This window comes from Bufo gargarizans, unplaced genomic scaffold (assembly GCF_014858855.1).
Source record: "Bufo gargarizans isolate SCDJY-AF-19 unplaced genomic scaffold, ASM1485885v1 original_scaffold_1083_pilon, whole genome shotgun sequence".
NCBI lineage: Eukaryota > Metazoa > Chordata > Amphibia > Anura > Bufonidae > Bufo > Bufo gargarizans.
The window spans coordinates 157,863-177,087 of record NW_025334229.1 but is presented as its reverse complement, the minus strand read 5'-3'; positions in this window follow the sequence as shown (position 1 = coordinate 177,087).

Genomic DNA, 19,225 nt, shown 5'->3' with positions numbered 1-19,225 from the left:
GGATCCGTAAACAGCAATCCTTCTGACCCCAGTCACCAAGGGGTTAATCCACGAACTGAACAAAAAAATGCTATAATCATATAAAGAGCAGACGTAGTCCTAAAGCGCCCCCAGGGGTGAGGAGCGGATATGACAAGTGTCCGGTAGAAGACGCGAGGAGCGGATCATCGGCTTTGGTGCAAATGTTCAGAAATGGCACATATTACACCGCGCTGCATGAATCATGGGTGTGAATCACTAGTCCATGAAACAGGCATAAGGACAGAAGTAGTGGTAGTGGCACTGATGGTGGTAGTTGTACCCACAGTGGCAGTCCTCACTCTAGCGCTCCCTGGGCCCTAACAATTCTAAGGTACATAACACAGCAGGATTCTCCCTAAGGTTCTATATAGGCAGTAGCAATGATGGTACTAGTAGTCCTCATCGCAATCTTCCGTTCTCATTCACATTTTGTGCAGTTTCCGGGCTGCAGGGTGCAGAACTCAGATCTGGATGGCCCGTCCATCTGAGAAGTGTGGCGAGTGCCACGGGCCACAAACTCTTTCCACAAGTAGTAAATAGGGATGAGCGAACTCGAACTGTATAGTTCGGGTTCGTACCGAATTTTGGGGTGTCCGTGACACGGACCCGAACCCGGACATTTTCGTAAAAGTCCGGGTTCGGTGTTCGTCGCTTTCTTGGCGCTTTTGTGACGCTTTATTGGCGCTTTTTGAAAGGCTGCAAAGCAGCCAATCAACAAGCGTCATACTACTTGCCCCAAGAGGCCGTCACAGCCATGCCTACTATTGGCATGGCTGTGATTGGCCAGAGCACCATGTGACCCAGCCTCTATTTAAGCTGGAGTCACATAGCGCCGCCCGTCACTCTGCTCTGATTAGCGTAGGGAGAGGTTGCGGCTGCGACAGTAGGGCGAGATTAGGCAGATTAACTCCTCCAAAGGACTTGATTATTGATCGATCTGCAGCTGTGGGTCATTGAGCTGCTGATACTCAATTGCTCACTGTTTTTAGGCTGCCCAGACCGTTTGTCAGTCACTTTTTTCTGGGGTGATCGGCGGCCATTTTGTGTCTTGTGGTGCGCCAGCACAAGCTGCGACCAAGTGCATTTAACCCTCAATGGTGTGGTTGTTTTTAGGCTAAAGCCTACATCAGGGTGAAGCTGTCACACCAAGTGCATTTAACCAGCAATAGTCTGTTCATTTTTTGGCCATATACTACATCAGGGGCAAGCTGCGCCCGTCACCAAGTGCATTTAACCCTCAATGGTGTGGTTGTTTTTTGGCTAAAGCCTACATCAGGGTGAAGCTGTCACACCAAGTGCATTTACTCCACTGCACCCCAAAGGCAGCTTCAAGGAGTTCCCTGGCATGGCACTTCTTCAAACAATGTGCTGACGACAAGACCCGAGTGGTTTGCACGCTGTGCCATCAGAGCCTTAAGCGAGGCATTAACGTTCTGAACCTGAGCACAACCTGCATGACCAGGCACCTGCATGCAAAGCATGAACTGCAGTGGAGTAAACACCTTAAAACCAAGGAAGTCACTCAGGCTCCCCCTGCTACCTCTTCTGCTGCTGCCGCCTCGGCCTCTTCTGCTGCTGCCGCCTCGGCCTCTTCCTCCGCCTCTGGAGGAACGTTGGCACCTGCCGCCCAGCAAACAGGGGATGTACCACCAACACCACCACCACCACCTCCGTCACCAAACGTCTCAACCATGTCACACGGCAGCGTTCAGCTCTCCATCTCACAAACATTTGATAGAAAGCGTAAATTCCCACCTAGCCACCCTCGATCCCTGGCCCTGAATGCCAGCATTTCTAAACTACTGGCCTATGAAATGCTGTCATTTAGGCTGGTGGACACAGACAGCTTCAAACAGCTCATGTCGCTTGCTGTCCTACAGTATGTTGTTCCTAGCCGGCGCTACTTCTCCAAGAGAGCCGTGCCTTCCCTGCACAACCAAGTATCCGATAAAATCAAGTGTGCACTGCGCAACGCCATCTGTAGCAAGGTCCACCTAACCACAGATACGTGGACCAGTAAGCACGGCCAGGGACGCTATATCTCCCTAACTGCACACTGGGTAAATGTAGTGGCAGCTGGGCCCCAGGCGGAGAGCTGTTTGGCGCACGTCCTTCCGCCGCCAAGGATCGCAGGGCAACATTCTTTGCCTCCTGTTGCCAGCTCCTCCTTCTCGGCTTCCTCCTCCTCTTCTTCCACCTGCTCATCCAGTCAGCCACACACCTTCACCACCAACTTCAGCACAGCCCGGGGTAAACGTCAGCAGGCCATTCTGAAACTCATATGTTTGGGGGACAGGCCCCACACCGCACAGGAGTTGTGGCGGGGTATTGAACAACAGACCGACGAGTGGTTGCTGCCGGTGAGCCTCAAGCCCGGCCTGGTGGTGTGCGATAATGGGCGAAATCTCGTTGCAGCTCTGGGACTAGCCGGTTTGACGCACATCCCTTGCTTGGCGCATGTGCTGAATTTGGTGGTGCAGAAGTTCATTCACAACTACCCCGACATGTCAGAGCTGCTGCATAAAGTGCGGGCCGTCTGTTCGCGCTTCCGGCGTTCACATCCTGCTGCTGCTCGCCTGTCTGCGCTACAGCGTAACTTCGGCCTTCCCGCTCACCGCCTCATATGCGACGTGCCCACCAGGTGGAACTCCACCTTGCACATGCTGGACAGACTGTGCGAGCAGCAGCAGGCCATAGTGGAGTTTCAGCTGCAGCACGCACGGGTCAGTCGCACTACAGAACAGCACCACTTCACCACCAATGACTGGGCCTCCATGCGAGACCTGTGTGCCCTGTTGCGCTGTTTCGAGTACTCCACCAACATGGCCAGTGGCGATGACGCCGTTATCAGCGTTACAATACCACTTCTATGTCTCCTTGAGAAAACACTTAGGGCGATGATGCAAGAGGAGGTGGCCCAGGAGGAGGAGGAGGAGGAGGAGGAGGAGGAAGAGGGGTCATTTTTAGCACTTTCAGGCCAGTCTCTTCGAAGTGACTCAGAGGGAGGTTTTTGGCAACAGCAGAGGCCAGGTACAAATGTGGCCAGACAGGGCCCACTACTGGAGGACGAGGAGGACGAGGATGAGGAGGAGGTGGAGGAGGATGAGGATGAAGCATGGTCACAGCGGGGTGGCACCCAACGCAGCTCGGGTCCATCACTGGTGCGTGGCTGGGGGGAAAGGCAGGACGATGACGATACGCCTCCCACAGAGGACAGCTTGTCCTTACCCCTGGGCAGCCTGGCACACATGAGCGACTACATGCTGCAGTGCCTGCGCAACGACAGCAGAGTTGCCCACATTTTAACCTGTGCGGACTACTGGGTTGCCACCCTGCTGGATCCACGCTACAAAGACAATGTGCCCACCTTACTTCCTGCACTGGAGCGTGATAGGAAGATGCGCGAGTACAAGCGCACGTTGGTAGACGCGCTACTGAGAGCATTCCCAAATGTCACAGGGGAACAAGTGGAAGCCCAAGGCCAAGGCAGAGGAGGAGCAAGAGGTCGCCAAGGCAGCTGTGTCAATGCCAGCTCCTTTGAGGGCAGGGTTAGCATGGCAGAGATGTGGAAAACTTTTGTCAACACGCCACAGCTAACTGCACCACCACCTGATACGCAACGTGTTAGCAGGAGGCAACATTTCACTAACATGGTGGAACAGTACGTGTGCACACCCCTCCACGTACTGACTGATGGTTCGGCCCCATTCAACTTCTGGGTCTCTAAATTGTCCACGTGGCCAGAGCTAGCCTTTTATGCCTTGGAGGTGCTGGCCTGCCCGGCAGCCAGCGTTTTGTCTGAACGTGTATTCAGCACGGCAGGGGGCGTCATTACAGACAAACGCAGCCGCCTGTCTACAGCCAATGTGGACAAGCTGACGTTCATAAAAATGAACCAGGCATGGATCCCACAGGACCTGTCCGTCCCTTGTCCAGATTAGACATTAACTACCTCCCCTTAACCATATATTATTGGACTCCAGGGCACTTCCTCATTCAATCCTATTTTTATTTTCATTTTACCATTATATTGCGAGGCTACCCAAAGTTGAATGAACCTCTCCTGTGTCTGGGTGCCGGGGCCTAAATATATGCCAATGGACTGTTGCAGTGGTGGCTGACGTGAAGCCTGATTCTCTGCTATGACATGCAGACTGATTCTCTGCTGACATGAAGCCAGATTCTCTGTTACGGGACCTCTCTCCTCTGCCTGTGTGTGTGCTGGGCCTAAATATATGCCAATGGACTGTTGCAGTGGTGGCTGACGTGAAGCCTGATTCTCTGCTATGACATGCAGACTGATTCTCTGCTGACATGAAGCCAGATTCTCTGTTACGGGACCTCTCTCCTCTGCCTGGGTGCTGGGCCTAAATTTATGCCAATGGACTGTTGCAGTGGTGGCTGACGTGAAGCCTGATTGTCTGTTACGGGACCTCTCTCCTCTGCCTGTGTGTGTGCTGGGCCTAAATATATGCCAATGGACTGTTGCAGTGGTGGCTGACGTGAAGCCTGATTTTCTGCTATGACATGCAGACTGATTCTCTGCTGACATGAAGACAGATTCTCTGTTACGGGACCTCCCTCCTCTGCCTGGGTGCTGGGCCTAAATATATGCCAATGGACTGTTGCAGTGGTGGCTGACGTGAAGCCTCATTCTCTGCTATGACATGCAGACTAATTCTCTGCTGACATGAAGCCAGATTCTCTGTTACGGGACCTCTCTCCTCTGCCTGGGTGCTGGGCCTAAATATATGCCAATGGACTGTTGCAGTGGTGGCTGACGTGAAGCCTGATTCTCTGCTATGACATGCAGACTGATTCTCTGCTGACATGAAGCCAGATCCTCTGTTACGGGACCTCTCTCCTCTGCCTGGGTGCTGGGCCTAAATATATGCCAATGGACTGTTGCAGTGGTGGCTGACGTGAAGCCTGATTCTCTGCTATGACATGCAGACTGATTCTCTGCTGACATGAAGCCAGATTCTCTGTTACGGGACCTCTCTCCTCTGCCTGGGTGCTGGGCCTAAATTTATGCCAATGGACTGTTGCAGTGGTGGCTGACGTGAAGCCTGATTGTCTGTTACGGGACCTCTCTCCTCTGCCTGTGTGTGTGCTGGGCCTAAATATATGCCAATGGACTGTTGCAGTGGTGGCTGACGTGAAGCCTGATTTTCTGCTATGACATGCAGACTGATTCTCTGCTGACATGAAGACAGATTCTCTGTTACGGGACCTCCCTCCTCTGCCTGGGTGCTGGGCCTAAATATATGCCAATGGACTGTTGCAGTGGTGGCTGACGTGAAGCCTCATTCTCTGCTATGACATGCAGACTAATTCTCTGCTGACATGAAGCCAGATTCTCTGTTACGGGACCTCTCTCCTCTGCCTGGGTGCTGGGCCTAAATATATGCCAATGGACTGTTGCAGTGGTGGCTGACGTGAAGCCTGATTCTCTGCTATGACATGCAGACTGATTCTCTGCTGACATGAAGCCAGATCCTCTGTTACGGGACCTCTCTCCTCTGCCTGGGTGCTGGGCCTAAATATATGCCAATGGACTGTTGCAGTGGTGGCTGACGTGAAGCCTCATTCTCTGCTATGACATGCAGACTGATTCTCTGCTGACATGAAGCCAGATTCTCTGTTACGGGACCTCTCTCCTCTGCCTGTGTGCTGGGCCTAAATATATGACAATGGACTGTTGCAGTGGTGGCTGACGTGAAGCCTGATTCTCTGCTATGACATGCAGACTGATTCTCTGCTGACATGAAGCCAGATTGTCTGTTACGGGACCTCCCTCCTCTGCCTGGGTGCTGGGCCTAAATATATGCCAATGGACTGTTGCAGTGGTGGCTGACGTGAAGCCTCATTCTCTGCTATGACATGCAGACTGATTCTCTGCTGACATGAAGCCAGATTCTCTGTTACGGGACCTCTCTCCTCTGCCTGTGTGCTGGGCCTAAATATATGACAATGGACTGTTACAGTGGTGGCTGACGTGAAGCCTCATTCTCTGCTATGACATGCAGAATGATTCTCTGCTGACATGAAGCCAGATTGTCTGTTACGGGACCTCTCTCCTCTGCCTGTGTGTGTGCTGGGCCTAAATATATGCCAATGGACTGTTGCAGTGGTGGCTGACGTGAAGCCTGATTCTCTGCTATGACATGCAGACTAATTCTCTGCTGACATGAAGACAGATTCTCTGTTACGGGACCTCTCTCCTCTGCCTGGGTGCCGGGGCCTAAATATATGCCAATGGACTGTTGCAGTGGTGGCTGACGTGGAGCCTCATTCTCTGCTATGACATGCAGACTGATTCTCTGCTGACATGAAGACAGATTCTCTGTTACGGGACCTCCCTCCTCTGCCTGGGTGCTGGGCCTAAATATATGCCAATGGACTGTTGCAGTGGTGGCTGACGTGAAGCCTCATTCTCTGCTATGACATGCAGACTGATTCTCTGCTGACATGAAGACAGATTCTCTGTTACGGGACCTCTCTCCTCTGCCTGTGTGTGTGCTGGGCCTAAATATATGCCAATGGACTGTTCCAATGTTGGGTGACGTGAAGCCTGATTCTCTGCTATGACATGCAGACTGATTCTCTGCTGACATGAAGCCAGATTCTCTGTTACGGGACCTCTCTCCTCTGCCTGTGTGTGTGCTGGGCCTAAATATATGCCAATGGACTGTTGCAGTGGTGGCTGACGTGAAGCCTGATTCTCTGCTATGACATGCAGACTAATTCTCTGCTGACATGAAGACAGATTGTCTGTTACGGGACCTCTCTCCTCTGCCTGTGTGTGTGCTGGGCCTAAATATATGCCAATGGACTGTTGCAGTGGTGGCTGACGTGAAGCCTCATTCTCTGCTATGACATGCAGACTAATTCTCTGCTGACATGAAGCCAGATTCTCTGTTACGGGACCTCTCTCCTCTGCCTGTGTGTGTGCTGGGCCTAAATATATGCCAATGGACTGTTGCAGTGGTGGCTGACGTGAAGCCTCATTCTCTGCTATGACATGCAGACTGATTCTCTGCTGACATGAAGCCAGATTCTCTGTTACGGGACCTCCCTCCTCTGCCTGGGTGCTGGGCCTAAATATATGCCAATGGACTGTTGCAGTGGTGGCTGATGTGAAGCCTCATTCTCTGCTATGACATGCAGACTAATTCTCTGCTGACATGAAGACAGATTCTCTGTTACGGGACCTCTCTCCTCTGCCTGGGTGCTGGGCCTAAATATATGACAATAGACTGTTGCACTGGTGGCTGACGTGAAGCCTGATTCTCTGCTATGACATGCAGACTAATTCTCTGCTGACATGAAGACAGATTCTCTGTTACGGGACCTCTCTCCTCTGCCTGGGTGCTGGGCCTAAATATATGCCAATGGACTGTTGCAGTGGTGGCTGATGTGAAGCCTCATTCTCTGCTATGACATGCAGACTAATTCTCTGCTGACATGAAGACAGATTCTCTGTTACGGGACCTCTCTCCTCTGCCTGGGTGCTGGGCCTAAATATATGACAATAGACTGTTGCACTGGTGGCTGACGTGAAGCCTGATTCTCTGCTATGACATGCAGACTAATTCTCTGCTGACATGAAGACAGATTCTCTGTTACGGGACCTCTCTCCTCTGCCTGGGTGCTGGGCCTAAATATATGCCAATGGACTGTTGCAGTGGTGGCTGACGTGAAGCCTCATTCTCTGCTATGACATGCAGACTGATTCTCTGCTGACATGAAGCCAGATTCTCTGTTATGGGACCTCCCTCCTCTGCCTGGGTGCTGGGCCTAAATATATGCCAATGGACTGTTGCAGTGGTGGCTGACGTGAAGCCTGATTCTCTGCTATGACATGCAGACTAATTCTCTGCTGACATGAAGACAGATTCTCTGTTACGGGACCTCTCTCCTCTGCCTGGGTGCTGGGCCTAAATATATGCCAATGGACTGTTGCAGTGGTGGCTGACGTGAAGCCTCATTCTCTGCTATGACATGCAGACTGATTCTCTGCTGACATGAAGACAGATTCTCTGTTACGGGACCTCTCTCCTCTGCCTGGGTGCCGGGGCCTAAATATATGCCAATGGACTGTTGCAGTGGTGGCTGACGTGAAGCCTCATTCTCTGCTATGACATGCAGACTGATTCTCTGCTGACATGAAGACAGATTCTCTGTTACGGGACCTCCCTCCTCTGCCTGTGTGTGTGCTGGGCCTAAATATATGCCAATGGACTGTTGCAGTGGTGGCTGACGTGAAGCCTGATTCTCTGCTATGACATGCAGACTGATTCTCTGCTGACATGAAGCCAGATTCTCTGTTACGGGACCTCTCTCCTCTGCCTGGGTGCTGGGCCTAAATTTATGCCAATGGACTGTTGCAGTGGTGGCTGACGTGAAGCCTGATTCTCTGCTATGACATGCAGACTAATTCTCTGCTGACATGAAGCCAGATTCTCTGTTACGGGACCTCTCTCCTCTGCCTGTGTGTGTGCTGGGCCTAAATATATGCCAATGGACTGTTGCAGTGGTGGCTGACGTGAAGCCTGATTTTCTGCTATGACATGCAGACTGATTCTCTGCTGACATGAAGACAGATTCTCTGTTACGGGACCTCCCTCCTCTGCCTGGGTGCTGGGCCTAAATATATGCCAATGGACTGTTGCAGTGGTGGCTGACGTGAAGCCTCATTCTCTGCTATGACATGCAGACTAATTCTCTGCTGACATGAAGCCAGATTCTCTGTTACGGGACCTCTCTCCTCTGCCTGGGTGCTAGGCCTAAATATATGCCAATGGACTGTTGCAGTGGTGGGTGACGTGAAGCCTGATTCTCTGCTATGACATGCAGACTGATTCTCTGCTGACATGAAGACAGATTCTCTGTTACGGGACCTCTCTCCTCTGCCTGGGTGCTGGGCCTAAATATATGCCAATGGACTGTTGCAGTGGTGGCTGACGTGAAGCCTCATTCTCTGCTATGACATGCAGACTAATTCTCTGCTGACATGAAGACAGATTCTCTGTTACGGGACCTCTCTCCTCTGCCTGGGTGCTGGGCCTAAATATATGCCAATGGACTGTTGCACTGGTGGCTGACGTGAAGCCTGATTCTCTGCTATGACATGCAGACTAATTCTCTGCTGACATGAAGACAGATTCTCTGTTACGGGACCTCTCTCCTCTGCCTGGGTGCTGGGCCTAAATATATGCCAATGGACTGTTGCAGTGGTGGCTGACGTGAAGCCTCATTCTCTGCTATGACATGCAGACTGATTCTCTGCTGACATGAAGCCAGATTCTCTGTTATGGGACCTCCCTCCTCTGCCTGGGTGCTGGGCCTAAATATATGCCAATGGACTGTTGCAGTGGTGGCTGACGTGAAGCCTGATTCTCTGCTATGACATGCAGACTAATTCTCTGCTGACATGAAGACAGATTCTCTGTTACGGGACCTCTCTCCTCTGCCTGGGTGCTGGGCCTAAATATATGCCAATGGACTGTTGCAGTGGTGGCTGACGTGAAGCCTCATTCTCTGCTATGACATGCAGACTGATTCTCTGCTGACATGAAGACAGATTCTCTGTTACGGGACCTCTCTCCTCTGCCTGTGTGCTGGGCCTAAATATATGCCAATGGACTGTTGCAGTGGTGGCTGACGTGAAGCCTCATTCTCTGCTATGACATGCAGACTAATTCTCTGCTGACATGAAGCCAGATTCTCTGTTACGGGACCTCTCTCCTCTGCCTGGGTGCTGGGCCTAAATATATGCCAATGGACTGTTGCACTGGTGGCTGACGTGAAGCCTCATTCTCTGCTATGACATGCAGACTAATTCTCTGCTGACATGAAGCCAGATTCTCTGTTACGGGACCTCTCTCCTCTGCCTGGGTGCTGGGCCTAAATATATGCCAATGGACTGTTGCAGTGGTGGCTGACGTGAAGCCTCATTCTCTGCTATGACATGCAGACTGATTCTCTGCTGACATGAAGACAGATTCTCTGTTACGGGACCTCTCTCCTCTGCCTGTGTGTGTGCTGGGCCTAAATATATGCCAATGGACTGTTGCAGTGGTGGGTGACGTGAAGCCTCATTCTCTGCTATGACATGCAGACTAATTCTCTGCTGACATGAAGCCAGATTCTCTGTTACGGGACCTCTCTCCTCTGCCTGGGTGCTGGGCCTAAATATATGCCAATGGACTGTTGCACTGGTGGCTGACGTGAAGCCTCATTCTCTGCTATGACATGCAGACTAATTCTCTGCTGACATGAAGCCAGATTCTCTGTTACGGGACCTCTCTCCTCTGCAGGTCTGGGTGCTGGGCCTAAATATATGCCAATGGACTGTTGCAGTGGTGGCTGACGTGAAGCCTCATTCTCTGCTATGACATGCAGACTGATTCTCTGCTGACATGAAGACAGATTCTCTGTTACGGGACCTCTCTCCTCTGCCTGTGTGTGTGCTGGGCCTAAATATATGCCAATGGACTGTTGCAGTGGTGGCTGACGTGAAGCCTCATTCTCTGCTATGACATGCAGACTGATTCTCTGTTGACATGAAGCCAGATTCTCTGTTACGGGACCTCTCTCCTCTGCCTGGGTGTGTGCTGGGCCTAAATATATGACAATGGACTGTTGCAGTGGTGGCTGACGTGAAGCCTGATTCTCTGCTATGACATGCAGACTGATTCTCTGCTGACATGAAGCCAGATTGTCTGTTACGGGACCTCCCTCCTCTGCCTGGGTGCTGGGCCTAAATATATGCCAATGGACTGTTGCAGTGGTGGCTGACGTGAAGCCTGATTCTCTGCTATGACATGAAGCCAGATTCTCTGTTACGGGACCTCTCTCCTCTGCCTGTGTGCTGGGCCTAAATATATGACAATGGACTGTTACAGTGGTGGCTGACGTGAAGCCTTATTCTCTGCTATGACATGCAGAATGATTCTCTGCTGACATGAAGCCAGATTGTCTGTTACGGGACCTCTCTCCTCTGCCTGTGTGTGTGCTGGGCCTAAATATATGCCAATGGACTGTTGCAGTGGTGGCTGACGTGAAGCCTGATTCTCTGCTATGACATGCAGACTAATTCTCTGCTGACATGAAGACAGATTCTCTGTTACGGGACCTCTCTCCTCTGCCTGGGTGCCGGGGCCTAAATATATGCCAATGGACTGTTGCAGTGGTGGCTGACGTGGAGCCTCATTCTCTGCTATGACATGCAGACTGATTCTCTGCTGACATGAAGCCAGATTCTCTGTTACGGGACCTCTCTCCTCTGCCTGGGTGTGTGCTGGGCCTAAATATATGACAATGGACTGTTGCAGTGGTGGCTGACGTGAAGCCTGATTCTCTGCTATGACATGCAGACTGATTCTCTGCTGACATGAAGCCAGATTGTCTGTTACGGGACCTCCCTCCTCTGCCTGGGTGCTGGGCCTAAATATATGCCAATGGACTGTTGCAGTGGTGGCTGACGTGAAGCCTGATTCTCTGCTATGACATGAAGCCAGATTCTCTGTTACGGGACCTCTCTCCTCTGCCTGGGTGCCGGGGCCTAAATATATGCCAATGGACTGTTGCAGTGGTGGCTGACGTGGAGCCTCATTCTCTGCTATGACATGCAGACTGATTCTCTGCTGACATGAAGACAGATTCTCTGTTACGGGACCTCCCTCCTCTGCCTGGGTGCTGGGCCTAAATATATGCCAATGGACTGTTGCAGTGGTGGCTGACGTGAAGCCTCATTCTCTGCTATGACATGCAGACTGATTCTCTGCTGACATGAAGACAGATTCTCTGTTACGGGACCTCTCTCCTCTGCCTGTGTGTGTGCTGGGCCTAAATATATGCCAATGGACTGTTGCAGTGGTGGCTGACGTGAAGCCTGATTCTCTGCTATGACATGCAGACTAATTCTCTGCTGACATGAAGACAGATTGTCTGTTACGGGACCTCTCTCCTCTGCCTGTGTGTGTGCTGGGCCTAAATATATGCCAATGGACTGTTGCAGTGGTGGCTGACGTGAAGCCTCATTCTCTGCTATGACATGCAGACTAATTCTCTGCTGACATGAAGCCAGATTCTCTGTTACGGGACCTCTCTCCTCTGCCTGTGTGTGTGCTGGGCCTAAATATATGCCAATGGACTGTTGCAGTGGTGGCTGACGTGAAGCCTCATTCTCTGCTATGACATGCAGACTGATTCTCTGCTGACATGAAGCCAGATTCTCTGTTACGGGACCTCCCTCCTCTGCCTGGGTGCTGGGCCTAAATATATGCCAATGGACTGTTGCAGTGGTGGCTGATGTGAAGCCTCATTCTCTGCTATGACATGCAGACTAATTCTCTGCTGACATGAAGACAGATTCTCTGTTACGGGACCTCTCTCCTCTGCCTGGGTGCTGGGCCTAAATATATGACAATGGACTGTTGCAGTGGTGGCTGACGTGAAGCCTCATTCTCTGCTATGACATGCAGACTGATTCTCTGCTGACATGAAGCCAGATTCTCTGTTATGGGACCTCCCTCCTCTGCCTGGGTGCTGGGCCTAAATATATGCCAATGGACTGTTGCAGTGGTGGCTGACGTGAAGCCTGATTCTCTGCTATGACATGCAGACTAATTCTCTGCTGACATGAAGACAGATTCTCTGTTACGGGACCTCTCTCCTCTGCCTGGGTGCTGGGCCTAAATATATGCCAATGGACTGTTGCAGTGGTGGCTGACGTGAAGCCTCATTCTCTGCTATGACATGCAGACTGATTCTCTGCTGACATGAAGACAGATTCTCTGTTACGGGACCTCTCTCCTCTGCCTGTGTGCTGGGCCTAAATATATGCCAATGGACTGTTGCAGTGGTGGCTGACGTGAAGCCTCATTCTCTGCTATGACATGCAGACTAATTCTCTGCTGACATGAAGCCAGATTGTCTGTTACGGGACCTCTCTCCTCTGCCTGTGTGTGTGCTGGGCCTAAATATATGCCAATGGACTGTTGCAGTGGTGGCTGACGTGAAGCCTCATTCTCTGCTATGACATGCAGACTAATTCTCTGCTGACATGAAGCCAGATTCTCTGTTACGGGACCTCTCTCCTCTGCCTGTGTGTGTGCTGGGCCTAAATATATGCCAATGGACTGTTGCAGTGGTGGCTGACGTGAAGCCTGATTCTCTGCTATGACATGCAGACTAATTCTCTGCTGACATGAAGCCAGATTGTCTGTTACGGGACCTCTCTCCTCTGCCTGTGTGTGTGCTGGGCCTAAATATATGCCAATGGACTGTTGCAGTGGTGGCTGACGTGAAGCCTCATTCTCTGCTATGACATGCAGACTGATTCTCTGCTGACATGAAGACAGATTCTCTGTTACGGGACCTCCCTCCTCTGCCTGGGTGCTGGGCCTAAATATATGCCAATGGACTGTTGCAGTGGTGGCTGACGTGAAGCCTCATTCTCTGCTATGACATGCAGACTGATTCTCTGCTGACATGAAGACAGATTCTCTGTTACGGGACCTCTCTCCTCTGCCTGTGTGTGTGCTGGGCCTAAATATATGACAATGGACTGTTGCAGTGGTGGCTGACGTGAAGCCTCATTCTCTGCTATGACATGCAGACTGATTCTCTGCTGACATGAAGACAGATTCTCTGTTACGGGACCTCTCTCCTCTGCCTGTGTGTGTGCTGGGCCTAAATATATGCCAATGGACTGTTGCAGTGGTGGCTGACGTGAAGCCTCATTCTCTGCTATGACATGCAGACTAATTCTCTGCTGACATGAAGCCAGATTCTCTGTTACGGGACCTCTCTCCTCTGCCTGTGTGTGTGCTGGGCCTAAATATATGCCAATGGACTGTTGCAGTGGTGGCTGACGTGAAGCCTGATTCTCTGCTATGACATGCAGACTAATTCTCTGCTGACATGAAGCCAGATTGTCTGTTACGGGACCTCTCTCCTCTGCCTGGGTGCTGGGCCTAAATATATGCCAATGGACTGTTGCAGTGGTGGCTGACGTGAAGCCTCATTCTCTGCTATGACATGCAGACTAATTCTCTGCTGACATGAAGCCAGATTCTCTGTTACGGGACCTCTCTCCTCTGCCTGTGTGTGTGCTGGGCCTAAATATATGCCAATGGACTGTTGCAGTGGTGGCTGACGTGAAGCCTCATTCTCTGCTATGACATGCAGACTGATTCTCTGCTGACATGAAGCCAGATTGTCTGTTACGGGACCTCTCTCCTGTGTCTGGGTGCTGGGCCTAAATATATGCCAATGGACTGTTGCAGTGGTGGCTGACGTGAAGCCTGATTCTCTGCTATGACATGCAGACTGATTCTCTGCTGACATGAAGACAGATTCTCTGTTACGGGACCTCCCTCCTCTGCCTGGGTGCTGGGCCTAAATATCTGACAATGGACTGTTGCAGTGGTGGCTGACGTGAAGCCTCATTCTCTGCTATGACATGCAGACTGATTCTCTGCTGACATGAAGCCAGATTCTCTGTTACGGGACCTCCCTCCTCTGCCTGGGTGCTGGGCCTAAATATATGCCAATGGACTGTTGCAGTGGTGGCTGACGTGAAGCCTGATTCTCTGCTATGACATGCAGACTAATTCTCTGCTGACATGAAGACAGATTCTCTGTTACGGGACCTCTCTCCTCTGCCTGTGTGTGTGCTGGGCCTAAATATATGCCAATGGACTGTTGCAGTGGTGGCTGACGTGAAGCCTCATTCTCTGCTATGACATGCAGACTAATTCTCTGCTGACATGAAGCCAGATTGTCTGTTATGGGACCTCCCTCCTCTGCCTGTGTGCTGGGCCTAAATATATGCCAATGGACTGTTGCAGTGGTGGCTGACGTGAAGCCTCATTCTCTGCTATGACATGCAGACTAATTCTCTGCTGACATGAAGCCAGATTCTCTGTTACGGGACCTCCCTCCTCTGCCTGGGTGCTGGGCATAAATATATGCCTATGGACTGTTGCAGTGGTGGCTGACGTGAAGCCTGATTCTCTGCTATGACATGCAGACTAATTCTCTGCTGACATGAAGACAGATTCTCTGTTACGGGACCTCTCTCCTCTGCCTGTGTGTGTGCTGGGCCTAAATATATGCCAATGGACTGTTGCAGTGGTGGCTGACGTGAAGCCTGATTCTCTGCTATGACATGCAGACTAATTCCCTGCTGACATGAAGCCAGATTCTCTGTTACGGGACCTCTCTCCTCTGCCTGGGTGCTGGGCCTAAATATATGACAATGGACTGTTGCAGTGGTGGCTGACGTGAAGCCTCAATCTCTGCTATGACATGCAGACTGATTCTCTGCTGACATGAAGACAGATTCTCTGTTACGGGACCTCCCTCCTCTGCCTGGGTGCTGGGCCTAAATATATGCCAATGGACTGTTGCAGTGGTGGCTGACGTGAAGCCTGATTCTCTGCTATGACATGCAGACTGATTCTCTGCTGACATGAAGCCAGATTCTCTGTTACGGGACCTCTCTCCTCTGCCTGTGTGGGTGCTGGGCCTAAATATATGCCAATGGACTGTTGCAGTGGTGGCTGACGTGAAGCCTGATTCTCTGCTATGACATGCAGACTAATTCTCTGCTGACATGAAGACAGATTCTCTGTTACGGAACCTCTCTCCTCTGCCTGTGTGTGTGCTGGGCCTAAATATATGCCAATGGACTGTTGCAGTGGTGGCTGACGTGAAGCCTCATTCTCTGCTATGACATGCAGACTAATTCTCTGCTGACATGAAGACAGATTCTCTGTTACGGGACCTCTCTCCTCTGCCTGGGTGCTGGGCCTAAATATATGCCAATGGACTGTTGCAGTGGTGGCTGACGTGAAGCCTCATTCTCTGCTATGACATGCAGACTGATTCTCTGTTACGGGACCTCCCTCCTCTGCCTGTGTGTGTGCTGGGCCTAAATATATGCCAATGGACTGTTGCAGTGGTGGCTGACGTGAAGCCTGATTCTCTGCTATGACATGCAGACTGATTCTCTGCTGACATGAAGCCAGATTCTCTGTTACGGGACCTCCCTCCTCTGCCTGGGTGCTGGGCCTAAATATATGCCAATGGACTGTTACAGTGGTGGCTGACGTGAAGCCTCATTCTCTGCTATGACATGCAGACTGATTCTCTGCTGACATGAAGCCAGATTCTCTGTTACGGGACCTCTCTCCTCTGCCTGGGTGCTGGGCCTAAATTTATGAAAATGGACTCTTACAGTGGTGGGTGACGTGAAGCCAGATTCTCTGCTATGGGACCTCTCTCCAATTGATTTTGGTTAATTTTTATTTATTAAATTTTTATTTTAATTCATTTCCCTATCCACATTTGTTTGCAGGGGATTTACCTACATGTTGCTGCCTTTTGCAGCCCTCTAGCTCTTTCCTGGGCTGTTTTACAGCCTTTTTAGTGCCGAAAAGTTCGGGTCCCCATTGACTTCAATGGGGTTCGGGTTCGGGACGAAGTTCGGATCGGGTTCGGATCCCGAACCCGAACATTTCCGGGATGTTCGGCCGAACTTCTCGAACCCGAACATCCAGGTGTTCGCTCAACTCTAGAGTTAACCCTTCGAACACCAGGGAAGGGAAAACACCACTTAAAGGGGAAGTGTCCAAACCAAGATCACACTGTGGCTGTTGCCGCAGGCAACGACATGGGTGGCAACCATGTCCTGGGAGTCAGCCCGAAGGCAGGGACACTGCCACCACATGTACACATCCAACCAAACGTTGCCACGGGCAGCCACAGTGAAGGGAAGAGTCCTAGTGCACACACACAACACAAAACGCAGTGCACACCAGACAAACAAACACAACACCCAACATGAAGGTTGTTAGGTGCAACCGCATGCCATGCAGCAAGCTGTCCAGCACCGCTCAGGCTGCTCTGCTGAAACCAACACCATACAACTAGTTGCCCGCGGCAACCACAAGTGAGGCCACACACCAGCGGCCCTTACCTGTGATTAAACACCAAAACCAAACCGCAGGCAACCGCATGCGGTTGAGGAGTCACGACCATAACCGTGGCCGTGACAGTTTCTTTTGGATACTCAGACACTGCTTCCAAACAGCAGAACTTCAGCTGTGTTTCTGGTGGATACTCAGACACTGCTTCCAAACAGCAGAACTTCAGCTGTGTTTCTGGTGGATACTCAGACACTGCTTCCAAACAGCAGAACTGCAGCTGTGTTTCTGGTGGATACTCAGACCATGCTTCCAAACAGGTAAGGAATTTGTTAGACAGGTTCTCACTATTGTCTGATTGCAAATGAGCATAGGTGATTAAGGTGTTAAATTTGTTGTTGGGGGGGAGGAGCTTTTGTGGGAGTGTGTGTATATATAGCCACATAGTATTAGCTTGCCTAATTATAGCTTGCTGCATTTTCAAAGTGCTGCTTTTATAAGTGCATTGGAGATACTCAGGAGATACTCAGGAGGTGGATACAATCTAAACAAGTAAGATTTGTTTGTTTTAAATCTTTCCACTCTTTAAAATAGCAGACCTGGTTCTGTGCAGGAATTGTTGTACTTTTATTTCAGGTTCAACTCTTCGGAGCTTTGGATGCTGTCTGATCTGTAGACAGCTCTCCATAATGCAGCAGGAAATTGCATTTAAACTAGGAAAGGGGGGCAAAAGGGTGATAATCCAGCAGTCCTACTGCCCCCCGGAACAATGCCAGAAGATGCCTGTAGCACAGAGGTTAAGAAATGACAAGCTCAGAGTGTTGTCTACAAATGCTCGCAGTTTAGGGAATAAGATCAATGAACTTGAGGCTATGATGGCATCTGAGAATATAGATTTAGTGGCTGTTACTGAGACGTGGTTCAAAGGGAGTAATGACTGGGATATAACAATACCAGGGTTCTCTCTATATAGGAGAGACAGAGAAGGCAAGAAAAGGGGAGGGGTGGCCCTGTATGTGAAAGATAACATAAAATCTAATTTAATACAAGTTAGCGAGAACAATTTAGAGTCAGTTTGGGTTACCTTGCAGCTTGATAATCATAAAATAACTCGTGTAGGTGTGATATATAGACTACCTAGCCAAGTCAAAGAATTAGATGATTTACTAGTTGAGGAAATAGCTAAAATGACATTGAAGGGGGAAGTTATCATCATGGGAGACTTCAATCTTCCTGATGTAAACTGAAAACCAAAATAGCTAGTTCTGCCAGGAGTACAGATATTCTAAATTCCCTACTGGGATTATCTCTACAGCAAGTAGTTGAGGAGCCAACCCGGAAGGAGGCCATTTTAGATTTAGTATTCACAAATGGGAATTTGGTATCTGGTATTACTGTAGGGGAAAGCTTGAGATCTAGTGATGCGGTGAGCTGGACCGGGGTATGCACTCTGACACCAAATTATGCAATGGCTATGTCAGATGCAGGTGATAGTTTATAGTTTAGTTGGTGGCGCCAATTGTAGCGTGCGCAAGGTACAGTAACAGGGCCCTTTAAGGTGTTGTAACTCACGTACAAGGCTAGGAATGCGAGAGTGGTGTAATGTCTCTGTATGGTAGTGGCAATAGTGTCAACTGTGTCTCCTACCTGGGTACGGCTGCACTCCTGGATCCTGGCTCACTTGCAATAAAATGAGTGTGGTGCTAGTAGGAGGGATTTTCAGCAGTAATTGGGATCCAGACCTTAGGTAAAGTTCAAACTGGTCTTTACTGGTAGTAATTCTCATCCAAGCAAGGTACAGCAATAGTCTTTGGTCCCAGCAGGTATTGGCAATGCGTGGCAGGAAATTATCTTCTGCTCTATCATGTGCCTGGAGCTTTTGCAGGAAAAGGGAGTCTGCTTAATTGTTAGCTCTAAAATGTGGCAGGAATTTGGCTTCTGCACTGACTATCTTCTGCTGTCTTGGGGACTGACTAGCTGAGGAGGAATTTGGCTTCTCCTGGGGTCTCTAGTTTCTACTCACAGTAATCTTCACAGGGTATGATTCTTTCTGGAGTTCTAGAGTTTGTATGCTTGCTTCTACCATCTGAGGCTGAAGGGCTCAGGCTGGGGATGATGATCAATGTCTCAGCCGAGACAAGATCCTGGCTTGGATCCCTATATCTGGGAGCTCCTACACGCACAGCCTTCCCCCTAGCCGGGGTGGCTGGCACACTAACTTAACTTCCTTTCCTCCCCATGAGGCAGGACATGGGCCAGCCCAC